Source organism: Camelus dromedarius, chromosome 6 (genome assembly GCF_036321535.1).
Source record: "Camelus dromedarius isolate mCamDro1 chromosome 6, mCamDro1.pat, whole genome shotgun sequence".
Lineage (NCBI taxonomy): Eukaryota > Metazoa > Chordata > Mammalia > Artiodactyla > Camelidae > Camelus > Camelus dromedarius.
Window position 1 is genome coordinate 1,461,163 of NC_087441.1, and position 18,153 is coordinate 1,479,315.

Consider the following 18,153-nt stretch of genomic DNA (forward strand, 5'->3'; position numbering starts at 1 on the left):
ATGTATTTCAGAAAATCGAGCCCCCCGCCCGCTCCTCCAGGAGGACAGCTCGCTCGCTGCAGGTGGAGAAGCGCTCCCCGCGGACGTTTCTCTGTGGGCTGTTTACTTCCCTGTGACTCTGGCACCGTCCCACGGTCTCTGCGTCACCCGCCCGCCTTTCACGGGAACAAAGCTCTGATGTGCTCTCCAGACCACCCCCTGGAAGCTGTGCTATCCGGAGCCAGGGTGCGAACAATGCAGGGCGGGGTATAAACGTGCAGAATGGAATTCCAGGTCCACAAACACGACAGCGTTCAGAGAACTTTGGGAACAATGCAACTGATAAGTCGTATCTTACACGTAAGGCCCCCTTTTTACTTCCTGAAATTACTTGCAGGTTTTTTGGCTTGAAGACACGTCCACAGAACGAAAGAACGCAGGTGCTACTGTTTAACGCCGCTATCAAACGCTCAAGTCACAAAACTTAACTGGACTCAAACAGATGTTCTTTGTCTCTTTTGTTAAGTCTTTTTTGCTATAAAATGGAGATAATTTCATCTGTTCGGGGAACATTTTGATAAAACATCAAAACTAAATTGAATTTTAAAGTATTTTTTACTATATGACATGCAGATAAAGTTATATACTTTATTCAACGATGGATTGATTTCACTCAGTTGGAAGAGAATAAAGAATTAATTCTATATAAACCCATTCTAAATACAGTTATGCACTTCATGGCTGGGGGGCACACAAACAAACCGCCCCTGAGGGCCAGCTAATCTTGTCTGCAGATGGAGGTGTCACTGTTGTAATGATGACCTTTTTCCTTCTACACTGTTTGTAACAGAAGGTGAACAAAGCTCTTCATCAGCGGTGTCCACCTTGGAGAAGGGGGTGGGTGTGTGGAATCCGGCTTCCCAACGTCTCTGACGAGCCCCACTTCGCCAGACACGTACAAACCAGGTTTCCACTTGACAGCAGTGACAGTGAGAGCAGCTGTGACAGAACGTTCGACAACCCTGTAAGTGCAGCACAGCCTCGGGAAATGGGCGCGATGCATCGTGGCCAAAACGCCTCTGCCTGTTTCTGCACAGCCTCCCCATCATTTTTTGAGGTTTGACCTTCTATTTACTGTGGATGAAAAATACTGCGGCCACATCAGTAAACAAGGATGCTGTGCCATCACGTCATCAGCCGCTACCGCCGCCCCCGACAGCGAGCAGAGGGAACTCAGCACGCAGACCAGCAGGCAGCCGGGCTCCGCAGCGCCCCCAGTGGTGCCCCGTGAGGGGGCTCAAGATGGGGAAGCACAGGGCACTGGCCCTGGACAGCCAGGTGGACATCAAAGGAGTGATTTCAGTGGGCCCAGACCTTTGTGCCTTCCCACGCCTAGAGAAGCACTAAATCCCTTAACTTGAAATACCTGGTTTTCTATAATTAACAGTCATCTTTTGATGTTCCAACTACCTGGCCTTTGTTGCAAAAAAAACGCCTACATCTCCTGGCTCCTCCCTTGCCACTCTGGAACAGACTCTTAGAGCCATCCGAGAGGCTGCGTCCCGGCTCCCGTCCTCAGGAAGTCACCGAATAAAACAAAACTCTCAAGTTTCAGGTTGTGCATTTAATTCAGTCAATATTGTTAGAAAGCACAACTCCCAGAGTGAAGACCATCTGCAACTGATTATGAAAACGGCGATAATTTTATTAATACGCAAGACCAGGTCAGTCACCCGTGATGGAAAATCCACGCCAGCTACACTGAGGGGCTTTGCTTCCTTAAACTAAGGCTGCTTTTCATTGCATAAGAGGAGATCTAATCTGACAGGCACCGCATACACAGTCCACGGGGAAGTGGCCCCCACCAGCGACTGAGCACAAGCAGTCGCCATGTCTGCAAGGACGGACTTCGGGGGCATTTACCTGAGCAACAAGGCGGAGTCGGCTCGCGGCCAGGGGCCCAGGTCTCTGCAGGGGCTTCTGGTCCCCGCACTGCACGCGCACCTGGGAGGCCTCGCCGCCACTTTTCTTGATCATTTCTCGGTACTGTTGTGGAAGAAAAAAAGGAGAAGATGATTCAGAGTCTTAAATCCTCGGAAATGAAACAGGTGCTTTTTCTCTTGGGGGAGAACACTTACCGACTGTCCACTGGGCCCCAGTCTGCACACCAGGGGCTGCTGACCAGGCTGCAGGCAACTTCAGACCCACCCTGCGGGGCTGTGTGGGCACCAGGGTCCCAGGCAGGGTCTGAGGGCACCAGAAGGGCCGGTGCACAGGGAACAGCAATGGACAAGCCCAGAGGGTGGGGGGACCAGCAGCTGGACAGAAGCCTAGAGGCTCCCACCAGCTTTGGTGAGAGGGGTGAGACACAGGGGTTTAAGGACAGGACTGAGGCCGTGGGGGACACTCAGTGCAGGTCCATGTGCAGAGATCCCCCTGGGTGCTTCAGGGGGAGGACAGGTGTGGAGGGACAGACCTCACAGTGAGGCGGGAAGCCCCATAAAAAGACAGGGAGGACCCCCAGGCAGGGACACTACTCTCCTGCCAGCACCATCCAGTTCCCTGGCCCAGAGGCTCTACCTCAATTTTTGCCTTTGAAACGGCTTACTTACCCCTAAAATTCTATTGGTTCCCTGAGCTCACTTCTGATTGGTTATTTCCTTCACTCCTGATTGGTCCATTTCCCTAACTTCTGATTGGTCCATTTGTAGTACTTCATTTGCATGGAGCTCACTCCTGATTGGTTATTTCTCTCACTCCTGATTGGTCCAATTCCCTCACTCCTAATTGGTCCATTTCCCTCACTCCTGATTGGTTATTTCCCTCCTGATTGGTCCATTTCTACAAAACTTGTTCCTAATTAGTCAACTTTCGTTATATATCATTTGCATATGATGTTGCAAAGTGTAAATTGGCAGCCTATAAAAGCCTGTGTAAAGCTACAGACAGGGTCCAGAGCTTGGAGTGTTAACTCCTCTGGGCCCACTGGCGTAATAAACCTGAGTTCTCCAGCTCTCCGAGTGCTGGTTGGTCTCTTGCCCAGATCCAGGTTGCTGTCACCGCTAAGCTGTAACACCGAGCTGTAACACATTTTTCCACAACAGCAGGAAGCCAGGGGTGGTCTGGACGTCAGACCATCACAGCAGGGACAGATGGATGGGTCCACACACTCAGATGACCCTGACAGGACAGGACAGGACTGTGGGGGGATAAGACAGGCCCCTTACAGCTGCCGGGAGGGACACTGGCCCGAGCTGCGGCCATGGAGGGGCCAGGAGGTGCCCCTGTCCTGTGGCAAAGTTAACAAGCTGGGATTTCTGCTTTGTTTGGCTTTGTTTCCCACGGGGTTTACTTAGGTGCCTGTGTTGTCACACTGTTCTTACAAGCCAGCAACCACCGCCAAGAGTTTCTCCCTCTGATCGGCATCCCACGCCCCCACCCAGTGAAAACACAGGTCAAACCAACAACGGCTGGGGGTCAGAGTGGGAACACGTCACGCAGACACAGAGGATCCAATTCCAGCAGCTCGAGGGGCCGGGCTAACCACGTCGGACCTCGAGTGGGAGCAGATGTGGGCTACAGAGACGAAGATGCTCTGTCTCTTACTTATTGAAAAAGACTGCAGGGGACTCAGTACAAGTGCCCCACAATTCACAGGCTTTATCGGACGTGGCATGTCTGATGGCCTTAAACGTAAAAAGTTTTTTCACCTAAATGATGCTTAGCAAGACAGCTGGTGTTCCCCAAACAGAGCACATCACAAACAGATCTAAGCGGCGCTGCTCTGCACGCTGACCCTGCAGGCGGCCTGCGGGCCCCACAGCACTGGGCTGGACAGCCACTCCAGCAGTTCGGCAGCCACACCCCCAAGGGACACCTGCGGTGACCCGAGCAGCGCGGGGGTCCTGTGTCCAGGACGCCGGCCTCACCAGCTCTGTGAAGTGCAGTGGAGACAAAGTGGGGTCAGCTTATGGAAGCTCAGGCTTAGACGGGCCGGTGTTTGAGACAGGCCACCTTACACAGGTGCTGGGATGTGCCAGTAAATCACCAGCTTAAAAATGAGCCAAGAAACCCATATTCCCTTAATTTAAGAGGCGGTACAGATAGCCACAGTAATCAGCAAATTTAGTGCAACTGTTTTCAATGAACCTGGAGGGGAGTCAAGAGTCTGCAGACGGCCCCCACTGAGGGGCTCGGACCCCACAGAGGTGGAATTTAAGGATGAGGACACTCCAGCATCAGTTATTTAATGGGGGCATGTGCGTCCCTAATCTGCTGTGATCAAGTACCACACACGGGGTAAAACAGCAGAAATGTTCTTTCTCCCTCCTGGAGGCCAGGCTTCCAGAATCATCCAGGTGTGGGCGGAGCTGCATGCCCCTGAGGCTGAGGGGCTCCTTCCCACCTCTTGCGGCCTGTGTCGGCGTCTCCCGACGTCTCCGATTTCCTTCACATCACTGCCACCTCCCTCTTATCAGGACACTTGGGGGCACTGAGGGGCCCCCAATAGCCCAGCATCACCTCCCACCTCAAGTTCCACCATGTCTGCAGAGACCCTCTCCCCAGAGAAGGTCACATCCACAGGGTCCAGAACTGGAAACTGGCATCTTTGGGGCCACTTTTCGGCTCACCAGAGGCAGCAACGGCGAATCACACAGGAGTAAGACAAGTCAGCCTCCACCTAACGTTCTCCACTTGTTCTCCACTGTTCCTTCCTTCCCACCATGAGGAGCACGCCTGTGGGAGACGTGGGGCAGAGGTGTCTGAGGGCCCCCTTCTCTGTCTTGGCGAGGCAGGCAGATGGCGTGGGCAGGATTGCTCAGAGGCTTGTCTCTCGGCCGAAGGGCGAGGCCGCAGTGACCTCAGTGCGGGCTGCAGCGGAAGCACCCCGCATGCCGACGCCTGCACTGGGATGGAGTGAGCCCGGACCTAGGTCATCCCCAGGACAGCCGGCCAGACAGCGCCAGCACCTCACTAAATTGTCACTAATGCCTGTGGGCAGAGATGAGCAGCAGCCAGGAGCCAAGCCCGGCTCGAGTAAGAAGACACATGAAACATCGGCGAAAGCGTCCCCACTGGATGGAAAACAGCAGGAGCATGAGCCCCCACCCCTCCCCGGCAGAGACAGACTGGGCTCCGCAGCACAGCGGCTGGCCCCGGCCCAGCTCAGCCCCGAGACGGCTGAGTGCCTTACCTGCGCCAGCCTCAGGTGGAGAACAGCGTTTTCTGTTTCTGCTTCCACTAGTCTCTCTTCTTTCGCCTGCAACCAAGGGTCCAGACAGAAACGATCATCAGTGATACTGCCGAGCGGTCCCTTCCTTCCTCGGAACCAACACCGCATCCCCAGGTGCAAGGATGCACCCACTGCAGAACGACGGAGGTGACGGGCTAGAGGGGCCCCGGACCCTGACAGGCACCCATGCCGTGGCTGCGACCCACCCCCACCCCAGGCGTGGGCCCTAGGCCAGCAGCCTCTGGGAATTTCAGAAACAGAATCTCGGAACTTCCCAACCAGTACGTTCTCCGGGTGACCTCTGTGCAGGTTCCAAACACCGCCATTTCTTTCCTTTCATTCACGTATTCAAAACACATCTGTTAGAAATCTATTCGTGCCAGGTGCTTTTCCAGGTGCTGGGGACAGAGCGGTGTACAAAGCAGGCCTGGAGGCCGCATCCCAGTGGAGAAGCAAATGAGCAAGGGGAGGGGGCAAATAACCACGGCGGCTCCGCCAGAATCAAAACAGGGTGATGTGAACCCAGGACCCGTGGCTCCCCAAGGCGGGAGGCAAGGGGGAGCCTCTGCAAAGGCCCTGTGGCAGGAACGAGCTTAGCAACTCAAGGAGCAGAGAGAAGGCCAGCCAGCCTGGGGCTCAGGACGGGGTTTTCCTAAGCCAGGGAAGCAGCTGTGAATGGTGGGGAAGGCATGGCAGAGGAGCTGAAGTACTGGCCACGTACCATTACTGCAGAGGATGCATCAGATTCCAGGAACGTGGGCTCAGATGTGGTCCTTTGTGCTGGGGAGTCGTCCTCCCCCCAGTCTGCTGACAGGCGGCTCACAGAGAACTGTGCTCATTTTAGGACAACAATCTCTTTGTGATTGGTTAGAAAACCAGAAACCTGGGAGTCGGCTAGACTTCTCTTACCACGTTCAGTCAGTCTTACCTCTTGAAAAATAATCCCTCGAAGCAACCAAGCGCCTGGATAAAGAAGTTGTGGTAAACACACACATACATACACACACACACACACACACACACTGGAACACTACTCAGCCAAAGAAAGAACTAATGCCATTCGCAGCAACATGGACGGACCTAGAGATCGTCATTCTAAGTGAAGCAAGTCAGAAAGAGAAAGAAAAACACCATATCTGGAATCTAAAAAAGTGAATCAGAGCATCATTTCCGTGTACAAGCCTTGCCCTTCTCTGGTTAAATTTCTTTCAAAGTAATCTGTTTTCTCTGGTGATGCTGCCTGTGCCGTGGAACAGAAGTGTAGTTATTTCTGCATGCAGGCCGCGCGCCCCCGAGCCCCACTGAGCTCACTCAGTCGTGCTAATAGTTGGTTTTTAGTGTGGTTTTGTTTTTTGTGTTTTCGGTGGAGTCCTTAGGATTTTCTGCACGTGAGATGCTGTCATCTGCAAATAGAAGTAGTCTTACTTCTCCTTCTCTGACATAGATGCCGCCCCCCGTCATCCTGCCTAACCACCCTCCGCAGCACCTCCGGACGACGGCGCACGGAAGCGGCGGGAACGAGCCTGCTCCCTGCTCCGCTCAGCAGCAGGTGTGACGTCAGCTGAGCGGTTTCCACCGCCGCCCCTCATCAGGCTGAGTGCTTTTGTCATGAAGGGGAGTCGAAGGCTGTCAAACGCTTTTTCTGGGTCTGCAGAAATGATCCCGGGGGTTCTGTCCTTTACGGGTCTGGTCTATTACATTCACCAATTTACTAGACCAACTTTGCATTTCTGCGTTTTGGGGATACATCCCACTTGGTCATGATGTATAATCCTTTACACGTATATTGCTGTATTCAGTTTGCTCATAGTTTTTAAAGTTTTTGCATCTATATTCCTAAGAGATGTCACTCTATATATTTCTTGGGATATTTCTGTGGTTTTGGTGTCAGGGTGATACTGGCCTCAGGGAATGGGATGTGTTCCCTCCTTGTCTATTTTCTGGACGTTTGTTAAGTTAATTCTTCTTTAAATGTTTGGTGGAATTCACCAGTGAAGCTGTCTGGGCCTGGGCTTTACTTTGTGAGGGACTTTTTATTATTAATTTAATCTCTTATTCCAGTTTTGTTCACATTTTCTAGTTCTTCTGGAATCAGCTTTGGAAGTTTGTTTTTAAGGCATGTGACCATTTCCTGCAGGGCACCTAGCTCCTGAGCAATGCTGTCCGCAGCGTGTCCTTCTAAGCCCTTTTGCTCCTGTCAGCTTGGCGGCCTGCTCGCTCCTGTTCTTCACGGTGCTCTTCTCTCTCGTCAGTCAGTCAGGTTACAGGTCTGTCAACTCTGTTGATCTTTCCAAAGAGCCAACTTCTGGTTTTGTCGATTTTCTGTCTTCCTAGTCTCAGCTTCATCCATTTCTACTTGAATCTTCGTTGTTTCCACCCATCTGCTGGCTTCGGTTCTCACTGTCTTGGCTTCACCCAGTGTCTTGAGGTGGAAGGTCAGCTTGTTGACATGAGATCTCTCCACTTTTTAAACAGAGGTGTTCACATCTGTAAAGCACCTTAAGCACTGCTTTGGCTGAATCCCCCAAATTTAGGTATGTGGAATCTTAATTTTCATTCATCTCAAAATATCGCCTAACCTCCTTTTTTATCTCCTCTTTAATCTATTGGTTATTTAAAAGTGCCTTGTTCAATTTCATGTATTTGTGAACTCATTACATTTCTTTGTCATTAATTCCTACCTTCCCTTCATTGCAATAAGAGAACATGTTATGTGATTCCTGTCCTTTTCAACTCACTCAGGCCTGTTTCGGGGCCCATCACGTGGCCCAGCTCGGAGGGGCTCACTGTGCACTGGAGAGGAACGCGCCCCGCTGCTGGGCGGGTGGCTTCCCAGGGACACCTGTGAGGTCCGGTCGGCTCGGCTGCTGTTCAAGCCTCCTGTTTCGCTGTTGGTCTGCTGCCCAACCTGCCCATTATTGAAAGTGGAGTGTTGACGTCTTCAACTGCTATGTTTGAATTGCCCATTTCTCCCTTCAATTCTGTTGCTTCTGCTGTACCGATCCTAGAGCTTTGTCGTTAGATGCATACGTTTATAATTTGTGTGTCTTCCCTTCTGTCATTCTAAAATGTCCCTCTTTTCCTCCAGTAACTTTTTTTTTTTTTTTTGGTCTTAAAGTCTATTTGGTCTGTTACCAGTTTCCTTGTGTTTGACGGTGATGTAACGCATCTCTTCCCACCCCTTCACTTTCAACTTACTTCTGTCCTTGAACCTCCAACGTGTCTCCTGCAGGCGGCTCACAGCTGGGTCTTGCTTTTTATGCAGCCTAACAGTGTCTGCCTTTTGAATGAATTCTTAATCTACACACTCTAACATCACTGACAGGGATTTATGCCTGACATTTAACTTCTTTTCCCTATGTGTTTTGTGCCATTTTTGTTCCTCTTTTACTGCTTTCTTTCACATCAAGTGTGTATTTTCTGGTGTAACGTTTTAATTCCTTTGATAATCTTTTTCACTGTTTTTTGAGTTATTTTCTTAGTGGTTGCTCTAGGGCTGACCCTATAATCTGAACCTGGAAGAATCTACTTCACATTTATAGACTTATTCTGGTGGGGTGCAGAAACACTATCCCTGCACAGCTGCATGCTCCTTTCCCCTTCACTGGTGTTACACACATTACATCGATATATATACGTTAATGAATGCAATGTTACATTGTTCTATTTATTACTTTGCATAGTTCCATGTTCATTAAAGAAGCAGCAGAAACAAAGGACAGCCAGTATTTATTTAAAGGATTTTCTTTTTTTCCCCTTTTCTTCACCATTTCTGGTTCTCTTCATTTGGTCCTGTGGATTTAATTAGCCTCTGGTAACATTTTCTTACCTCAATAAAATTTTACTCCCATCCACCACCTTTATGCTATTTTTGTCTAATTATTACATTTTTACATGTTATAGGTCCAACAATACAATTATACACATATCGCTTTATACAACTGCTTTGTAAATCAATCAAAAGAAGAAGGAAGAAAAAGACATGTAATTACATAATTACCTTCATTGGCGTTCTTTGTGAATTTGAGTTTCCATGCGGGTCACTTGCTTTCAGCCCAAGGAACCTCCATTAGTGTCTCTTATAAGGTAGGCCTGTTAGCAATACACTTTCTCAGATTTGTTTATCTGGGGCTGCTTTTATTTTATCTTCATTTTTGAAAGAGTTTTGCTGGCTGTAAGATTCTTGGTTGACAGCCTTTCTCTTCTTTCTGCACTTTGAAGGTCACCCCACTGCCCTTGACCTCCATTGTGCTGATGAGACATCAGACAGCACCGTTTAGGGTTGACGTGACAACTGCTCTTCTCTTTCAAGGTTTTACATGTGTGGGTGTAGGTATTTTTGTATTTATCCTACTTGGAGGTCATTAAGCCTTTTTTAAAATAATATATTGCAAACTTCAGCAAATTTGGGGCATTCCTGAGCAACTACCTCTTTGAATATTTTTTCTGCTCCTGTCTCTCTCCTTCTGGTACTCCCATTACATGTATGCTGGTGCACTTAAAGGTTTCACATCTTTTTCTGAGGTTACTTTGTTTTCCTTCCTTCCACTTTTCTCTCTGTTCTTAGGATTGCATAATTTCTACCATCCTACCTTAAGTTTGCGGATTTTTTTATTTTTTTGTCCATTGAAATCCACTCTTTTTTTCTAACTGAAGTATAGTCAGTTTTCAATGCTGTGTCAGTTTCTGGTGTACAGCATAATAGTTCAGTCATACATGTGCAGACGTGTATTTGCTTTTATATTCTTTTTCATTATCGGTTACTATAAGATATTGAATATAGTTCCTTGTGTTATACAGTAGGAACTTGCTGTTTATTTTATACATACTAGCTAGTACCAGCAAATCTCAAACTCCCAGCTTATCCCTTCCCACCCCCTTAACCCCTGATAACCATACGTTTGTTTTCTCTCTGAGTCTGTTTGTTTTGTAAATAAGTTCATTTGTGTATCTTTCCCTCTTTTTTTTTTTTAAGATTTCACATATGAGTGATTTCATATTTATTTTTTTTTTGTCTTACTTCACTTAGAATGATGATCTCCAGGTCCATCCATGTTGCTGCAAATGTCATTATTTTATTCTTTTTTATGGCTGAGTAGTATTCCATTGTATAAATATATCACAACTTCTTTATCCAGTCATCTGTCACTGGACATTTAGGTGGCTTCCATGTCTTGGCTATTGTATATAGTGCTGCTGTGAACACTGGGGTGCATGTTAGAGTTCCCTCTGGATAAATGTCCAGGAGTGGGATCCTGGGTCATATGGTAAGTCTATTTTTAGTTTTTTGAGGAATCTCCATACTGTTTTCCATTGCACCAAACTACATTCCCACTGACAATGTAGGAGGGTTCCCTTTTCTCCACACCCCCTCCAGCATTTATCGTTCATGGACTTTTTAATGAAGGCCATTCTGACTGGTGTGAGGTAACAACTCATTGTAGTTTTGATTTGCATTTCCCTGATAATTAGTGATACTGAGCATTTTCTCATATGCCTATTGGCCATTTGTATGTCTTCAGTGGAGAATTGCTTGTTTAGGTCTTCTGTCCATTTTTGGATTGAGCTGTTTGTTTTTTTGTTATTAATTTGTATAAGTGTTTATATACTCTGGAAATTAAGCCCTTGTCAGGCACATCATTTGCAAATATTTTCTCCCATTCTGTAAGCTGTCAAATCCACTCGAGTTCCTCTAGAGAATGCTTTCATTTCAGTGATTTTTCAACCCCAGGATTATCATTTAAAATTTTTTTAATCTCTTTATGGATATTTTCTATTTGATGAGATAATATCACATTTTCCTTTACTTCTTCAAGTGTAGTTTCGTTCAGTTTTTTAAACACATTTATAACGGCTGCTTCGAGGTCATTGTTGATTAAATTCAGCACCTGGGTCCTCTCACTGGTTGTCTGTTGTCTTTTTTTCCCCTGCGGCAGAGTCTCAGTTTCCTGTTTCTTTCCATCTTTCATAATGTTTTGCTGAAAACTGGACATTGCAGGTAACGTACTGCAGGAACTCCGGACACAGGCTCCGTGCGCTTCCTAGTGGCCGCGGCTGTGCTGCGCGCTCAGCGGCACCCCGCGTCCCCGCGGCAGGAGAGGCCAGAGCAGCTCCAGGAAGCCCGGCCCCAGCGCGTGTCGGCGCCGCACAGTGGATTCCCGCAGGGCTGTCCCTCCTGGCCGCTCTGCGAAGTCTGTCTGCCTCCTTTGGTATCACACCCACCTGTTCAGCCCCACTGATTACTGACTGAGGGTTTCCATTATTTCAGCATGGCCTGGGGAATAGATTTCTCCACTGTGTGGTCCAATTAAGCCGAGGCTCGGTTCTTAGGAAGCTGGTTTCCTAACCCCAGGAGGGCTCTTGGCCACCTCCTGTGATTTGGCTTGTTGCTTGTAATGGGCTGTGTTGTATCCACCTCAAATTCACAGGTTGAAGCTCTAACCCCTGGGACCTCACAATGTGACTATTTGGAGAGAGGTCCTTTGAAGCAGGGATTAAGTTAAAATGAGGCCGTCAGGGTGGGCTCTAATCCAGCCTGACTGGTGGCCTTACAGAGGAGGCGAGGACACAGAGAGGAGCCTCTGTGCTGGCGAGCTGGGGCAGAGCAATTAGACCCCAGCCTTCTCGGCCTCTGTTTTGGGTAGCCTCTACCCTATTGGTGGAGGCCGGGTGGAGGAGGGAGCCCCCAGCCTCTATCACACTCACCAGGTATTCACCCTCTTCAACTTCACGCTGGTGTCTGTCCCTCCCGGTGAGGTACAGTGGCCCTCGGTTGGGAGCTGAGGGGAGAGGGGGGCCATCTTCTTGGCCCCTCACAGCCAGGGACAGGCTGGGCGCAGGTGGTGGGAGGAAGGGAGCCGCAGACTGTCACTACTGGGACAGTTTTGGTAGACGCAGCAGATATCCTTGGATAAACGTTTCTTCATCTGATGTATCTTCAGGGCGACGCCCAGGGGCCGAAAGAGCTTGTTGTCTCCAGCCATCACCAGATTGGCCCGCCCTGCTCGGGTGTGGGTCCGCGGAGGTCCTCACGCTGCCATCCAGAGGTCCTGCCCTACGATGGCCTCCTAACTGGGCCCTGCGTGTCCGACCTTGCCCTGGTCCCACTGCCTGCTGCAAAGTGACATCCCAAATCGGCTCTAATCATCTCTTCAGCTGCTTCTCCCTGCTCCCGCCGTAGAGACTCCTGCCCGCTCGTGCTGGCCCTGCGTGGACTGACCTCTTCCGGGCTCTCAGCCTCAACCAGCAGCGCCTCCTGTGCCCAAGGGTCCCCTCACCCCAACCCCGCCCACCACGCAGCCGCATCCGGGATGCTGCCCTCCCCAGACAGTCCCACCCTGACCCCTGAACCCCACTGAGGGAGGGGGACCTCTCCCATCTCACCACTGCGCTGGCAGGGAGACGCCCCGCCTTCTCCAGGCCGGGTGGCTGTACCAGGCGCGCGCACAGGGCTGGCAGCTCTGACCAGGTCCTCTCCTAGCTGACATTCACTTGGTGATGATGTGTTAATGATTCTCTCACTCAACTGTGTAACCCGAGAGGACCGGGACAGAAAGATTACATCTGTTGGTGCCCAACCACCGACTTCCCACGTTTAGCACAGAAGAGCAGACATTCAGCGAAGTAGGGGAGACGGGGGAGAGGACAGACGGCCCTGGGGTGGGGCCGGGGTGAGGGGGGCCCGGAGGTGAACGGTCGGGGCGGGGGGGAGGCCGCGGGGCCTCTGCCCCTTGGCGGTCGGGGTGCTGTTTCTAACTCGTTGAGACGCCCAACCCGTCCAAACCCTCAAGCGCTCCGAGAGGGGATGGGGCGGCAGCAGATGGCCTGGGGGTCCCCGCCCCATATCCCCCTCACCTGCAGTTGACGCTGCAGCTGCCAGGCCCGCTGCTCCCAGAAGCCTTCCCAGCGCCCGCCCCGGGCCGGCATCGCCCTCGCCTGCGCCTGCGCCTGCGGGCCGGCGTGCGTGGGCCTCGCGTGGGCACCAAGGCGACGGCGCGCTGGGGGCGGGGCGTGCGGGCGCGCTGGGGAGGGAGGGGCGCGCGTGGGGGAGCGTGGGGGAGGGGTGGAGGTAAATTTGGAGACTATTTTCTAAGTATTATGGATATTCAAATTCCATATAAATTACAAGCCTTTTTGGGTGCAAAGTACCTAACTTTTCCCTTTTTTTCCTTCTAATTTTAAAATGTAAGTGATCGCGTCTTCCTTTCCCTAGGAGTATGTATCTTCCGCAGGAACAAGAGGGCCGGGGGCAGAAGCACGTGAGGGAAGACACCAAGAAAGCAGGGCCCTGGGCGGGGCAGGCCCACAAGGGCAGCTGTGTGCACACATGTGATGGGACTGCCTGGGTGAGGCCCTCCCAGCGGCCCCCCCGTCCGCGGGGCCTGGGGGAGGACCAAGGGGCAGGAGCCCTCCCTCCTCCAAACCCTAAGAGCCAAGGCAGGGAGAGGGCTGGGATGACAGCTCACCTTGTTGGCGGCGTCTGGGTCCTGGGAGGGCGGGGGAGTGGGGACGGAGGTCAGCAGTAGCGCCCGTCCCCCGCACCCCGGACCAGGCTTCCCCCAGCCAGCAAACAGGTGAGGTGGCAGATCACGGCCACACAGCCAAGTCCAGCGGTTTTGGCTTTCAGGGCGCCCGCCGTCCAGGTTTCCCTCCGTCTCACTAGGGTCCTTCTCCACCAGTATCCAGTATCAGGACCTCTGGTGCCATCTGCACCCCAAGGATGTCCACGTCTGTGTCCAGCGCGCCCTCTCCCCTGCCTTTCAGACCTGTAGGTCCCACTGCCCATGTGGCACCTGGGGGATGTCCGCACAGATCCCGTCGAGCACCAGGCCTGCTGCCCGGGCCCTCAGCACCTCCAGGCCCATGCTTGCTTAGACCCCAGCTGGGGACCCACTCTCTCAGCCTTGGGATCTGCCTTCTCAGCCCACATCCCATCCATGGACAAACCCTACTGGACTCACACAGGAACAGCCCCCCTCCACCCCATCACTGCAAAGCCACCTCTGTGCACTGCCTGACTGTTAGTTAAGATAGTTATCTGCGGTCTAGCCTCCAGGGGTTTTAACAATGTCAGATCAACTCCTCCCAGCGGCTTCCCGTTTCCCTCGGCGTAAATCCCAAAGAGCCCGCGATGCCAATGCGCTGCCCGCCTGCCCCTCCCCTCCACCTCCTAGCTGGTCCCTGCCTTTGCCTCTGAGGCTCCCTCTGCCCACAGTTCTCTCCAGAGACACCCCCACAGCTCCTCCCACCCTGTTCCAGGATTCTGGTTGGAACCACCTGTAAGAGATAGCGCCTCTATCCCTCTCGTCCTGCCGCCCCGTTCTCAGGGGGAGCATGGCTGGCAGACTAGATGCAGAGTTACTTGACCGTTGAAGCGCTGAAGGACGGTGTTTGGCATGCGTAGGAGCTCACGTATCTGCTGAAAACTTGAATCAAAGACAGAGGAGGCCAGGGACAGACAGGAGAGCCTGCCAGTGAGCTAAATCGTCATCCTCCGAAGTATGTTAATCACAAGAAACCGCCTGAAAGTGGTCAATAACCAGACAGGAGTACTGCACCAGGTGTCACTTTGGCAAACGTGCTGGCAGGTGTAGTCCTGGAGCCAGTGAGGCCACTGTTGGCTCTGCCTTGTGAGAGGAAGCACGGGCATGAGTGTGCTGTGTGCAGGCCCGACGTGCGTATGTGTGCTGTGCACACAAGACAGCCATCCTGTCCCTAGACGTCTCCTCTGGGGGCCTCCAGGGACACAGCCGAGGATACGCATGCTGCATGGGTTTTGGCAGCAGGGTGTTGCAAGTAACCCAGAAGCCCGTCATCGAGGGTGAGGCAACCAAGCCCCTGCCCCAGAGGGACAGGATAGACTGGAAGGTCACACACAAGAGACGTGGCAGTTAGAGAGAAATGGCAGCCGATGCCATTTATGCAACTCCACCCCCAGCATCGCGCAAGGTACACCCACAACAGACACACCAGGGTGGCCCGTCTGGGGCGGGGGGCTGCCTGGATAGGCCTTGCTGAAGGTGCTGCGTGAACAGATGAGAATTATGTGCCACGGACGAAAGAGCAGCTTGTGCATTTTAGGTCCAAAACTAAAAAGGAAAAAACACTTGCTTTTTCCTTTAGGTAGAGGGACTGGGAAGGGGGGGGAGATGGCAGAGGAGCTGCGACCTGGTTTATAAGCCTTTCCACACGTTGATTTTTATAAATGACATGCATGCATTTCTTTGATTAAATAGCATTAAACAGAAAAGCAGAAACTTGTCACTTGGGACACATAAGCATTTTAATAGTTTATGTCATTTATGTAAATAGTTATTGCAAGCTTACCTCATGTTTCCAGAGAAAAAAACAATGCCCAGGAAGATGAAAACTGAGAAGTGACCTGTTATGATGGTGTCTGTAGCTCTCCAAAGTTTACCAGTGACTGGAATTAGGTTTTTCCAGACTGCCTGCAACCAGAGCAACAGCTGGGGTCTCAATACCCTGCATGCCTGTTCCCGGCACTAAGTCTGAAGACTCCACCGAGATTTCCATTCTCGTGGCCACCTCTGCCTCTGGACTGCTTGTTCTCTGCAGAGTTTCAGCAGACCTGCACGAACAAGCCCCAGGCATCCCAGAGAACAGGTGACATCACTCACAGCTGTCCTCGGCCCCACACACCAGCCCCACATGCACACACGGCAGCCTGCCCTAGGAAGTCCTCCCTTGAAGACAAATTCCTGTGTTATCTGTAACCTGTTTCTCTCCCTCATTATGGGTCTTCAATTTGGGGCAGGAGAGGGCATTTCCAGGTCGGAGGAAGGAGACGGTTCTGGAAAATCACCGCAGTCTCGGCAGAGTTTCAGATTTAGCAACGTGCCAAGAGTAATTTTATTCCTCCCTAGAGGAAATCATACAAAACTATGTACAAACTTTAAATTTGTCACCTTCAAAGGAGTAATAAGCCATAAAAGTATATGTAAATTTCTGGCAGATAAATTGCAATTATTTTTCATACTTAAGAACTTTTTTCAAAATTCTATGCTAGTAGTTGCCATAAGCTCATTACGCGGTCAGCAGCTGCTAACGTTCTCTTAAGAGTTCACGTCTACAGCTCAAGAAAGGCGGGCACTGACAGGCTCCGGAAGTGTGACGCTGGGCAGCCAGGACCAGTCCAGAGCCACGGCCCCCACTCTGCTAACCTGCCCTGTGGACCCCACACTGTTCGGCTTGGACCACCGGCCGACCGTCAACAGAAGCTGAGTGTGATCTGAACTCCTGGCCTCAATTTCACTGTTTGTCCAAAAAGGAACACGGTTTGCCTTTCATAACGCAAAAGCTGCATTCATATGAACGTAAAAAGCTCCCTGACGTGGGGTTATTAACAATCAGTTAACACCTGTGGCTCATGCTTAAGCAAGCCATCGCGCTTCATGACGTGGCTTGAACTGGTCACCTTGTCCACACCCACTCACTTTCATCAGAACGGGGCCCTGGAGCTGCCGGGGTGGCCGCAGGCTCGGCCCCACACTTGCCGGTCTGCGCAGGATGTCCCAAGTGAGACACGCTGGTTCGTGAGGGTCCACAAGGAGAGGAATGCAGAGTCACTTGTGAAGACGTCTTACACTCTGTGGATATGCTGGGCAAAGTAAAATAAATTTTATTCCAGCCACCTACACTTCTGAGTGGCTACTGGACAGCGCGAAAGTTCCTAGGGGTCAGCGCTGCTTTAGCAGACAGCGCTGTTCTGACCTCCTTCATCAGAGGGACGTGCGCTCAGGGTCACAGAGGCTGCGTGGAGGCAGCCCGAGGTGTCTGCCTCCCTCCAGCACGTCCCACGCTGGGCCGCGCGGGCTGCACGGCGAGGAAACGGGGCTCCGTGGTCAGGCGCGTGGCTTGGTCGAGGTGTCAGTGATGAAGCCAGGACAGGGATGGTGACAACAGGGCACAGCACTGACGGGCACGTGGACGGCAGGTCTCCGCACATCTCCGGCCCCGCGGGCAGGCGCGCTCCTGACCGGCTTCAGGCGGGCTCCCAGGGCCCCTCGTGGCCGGGCCGTCGGGGGCCTTGGGCCCCTCGCTGTCTCTGCAGTGACCCTATGTCCACGCGCTCTCCCGTCCTTGGAACTGGGCCCGGCCCACACTGTGGACTCCCCCAGTCAAATGGCTCCGGTTCTCTGTAACAGCAGCCAGCGGGATCCACGCCGACGGTCTCCCTGCCACCTCCCGTGGAAGCCCCGCCGCGGGGTCTCTGGACGCACAAGGAGCTCAGCCCGCAGACGAGGCCGCGTGGGACGGAGGGACTGTGAGATGCCCATCCTGGCGCCTGGTCCCAGGAGGGCCTCACCCCTGCGGGCCTCACGGCGGCAGTCCCACTCCCTCATCTCGAGTCCCCGTGGCGGACTGGACTCGCATCTTTTGTTGCCACAGGAGGAGGGGGTCCTTTCTGAGAGGAGAGACCCACACGGACTGTTCAGAGGGGAGTGAAGAGACCGCAGCTCCCAGTTCTGAGCCGTCAGGTTAATGTTCTTAAAGGTCTATGAAACAACAGGAAGAATGAGCAGGAACCACCGCAAACTCCCAGGAGACACGGGTTCATTTACATTGAAACTCCACTCCCGAAGATCGAGAGGGTTTTGGCCAGTGTCCACGTCTGTCAGTAATTTTCAATCACGCTAATCGCGATACTTCAGAACAGAAAGCAGGACAAGCAACAGACACCCCGCACGCCCCGCACGCACCGCTTTCCCTGCTGTGGACACGCCGTCCTTCGCTCAGCTCACACGGGCCGACCCCGCGTCGGGGGCCCGTCCCTGTGGAGGAGGAAACTGCCAGGAGGCAGGACATTTTCTAGGCTGTGCAGTCAGCCTAGTGTTTTTCAGGCCTCTCCTCTCTGTTGTTAGATCACTTACTGTTTTATACTGTTTTTAAAAACCCCGTAAAGTTGGAACCACTGTCGCTCA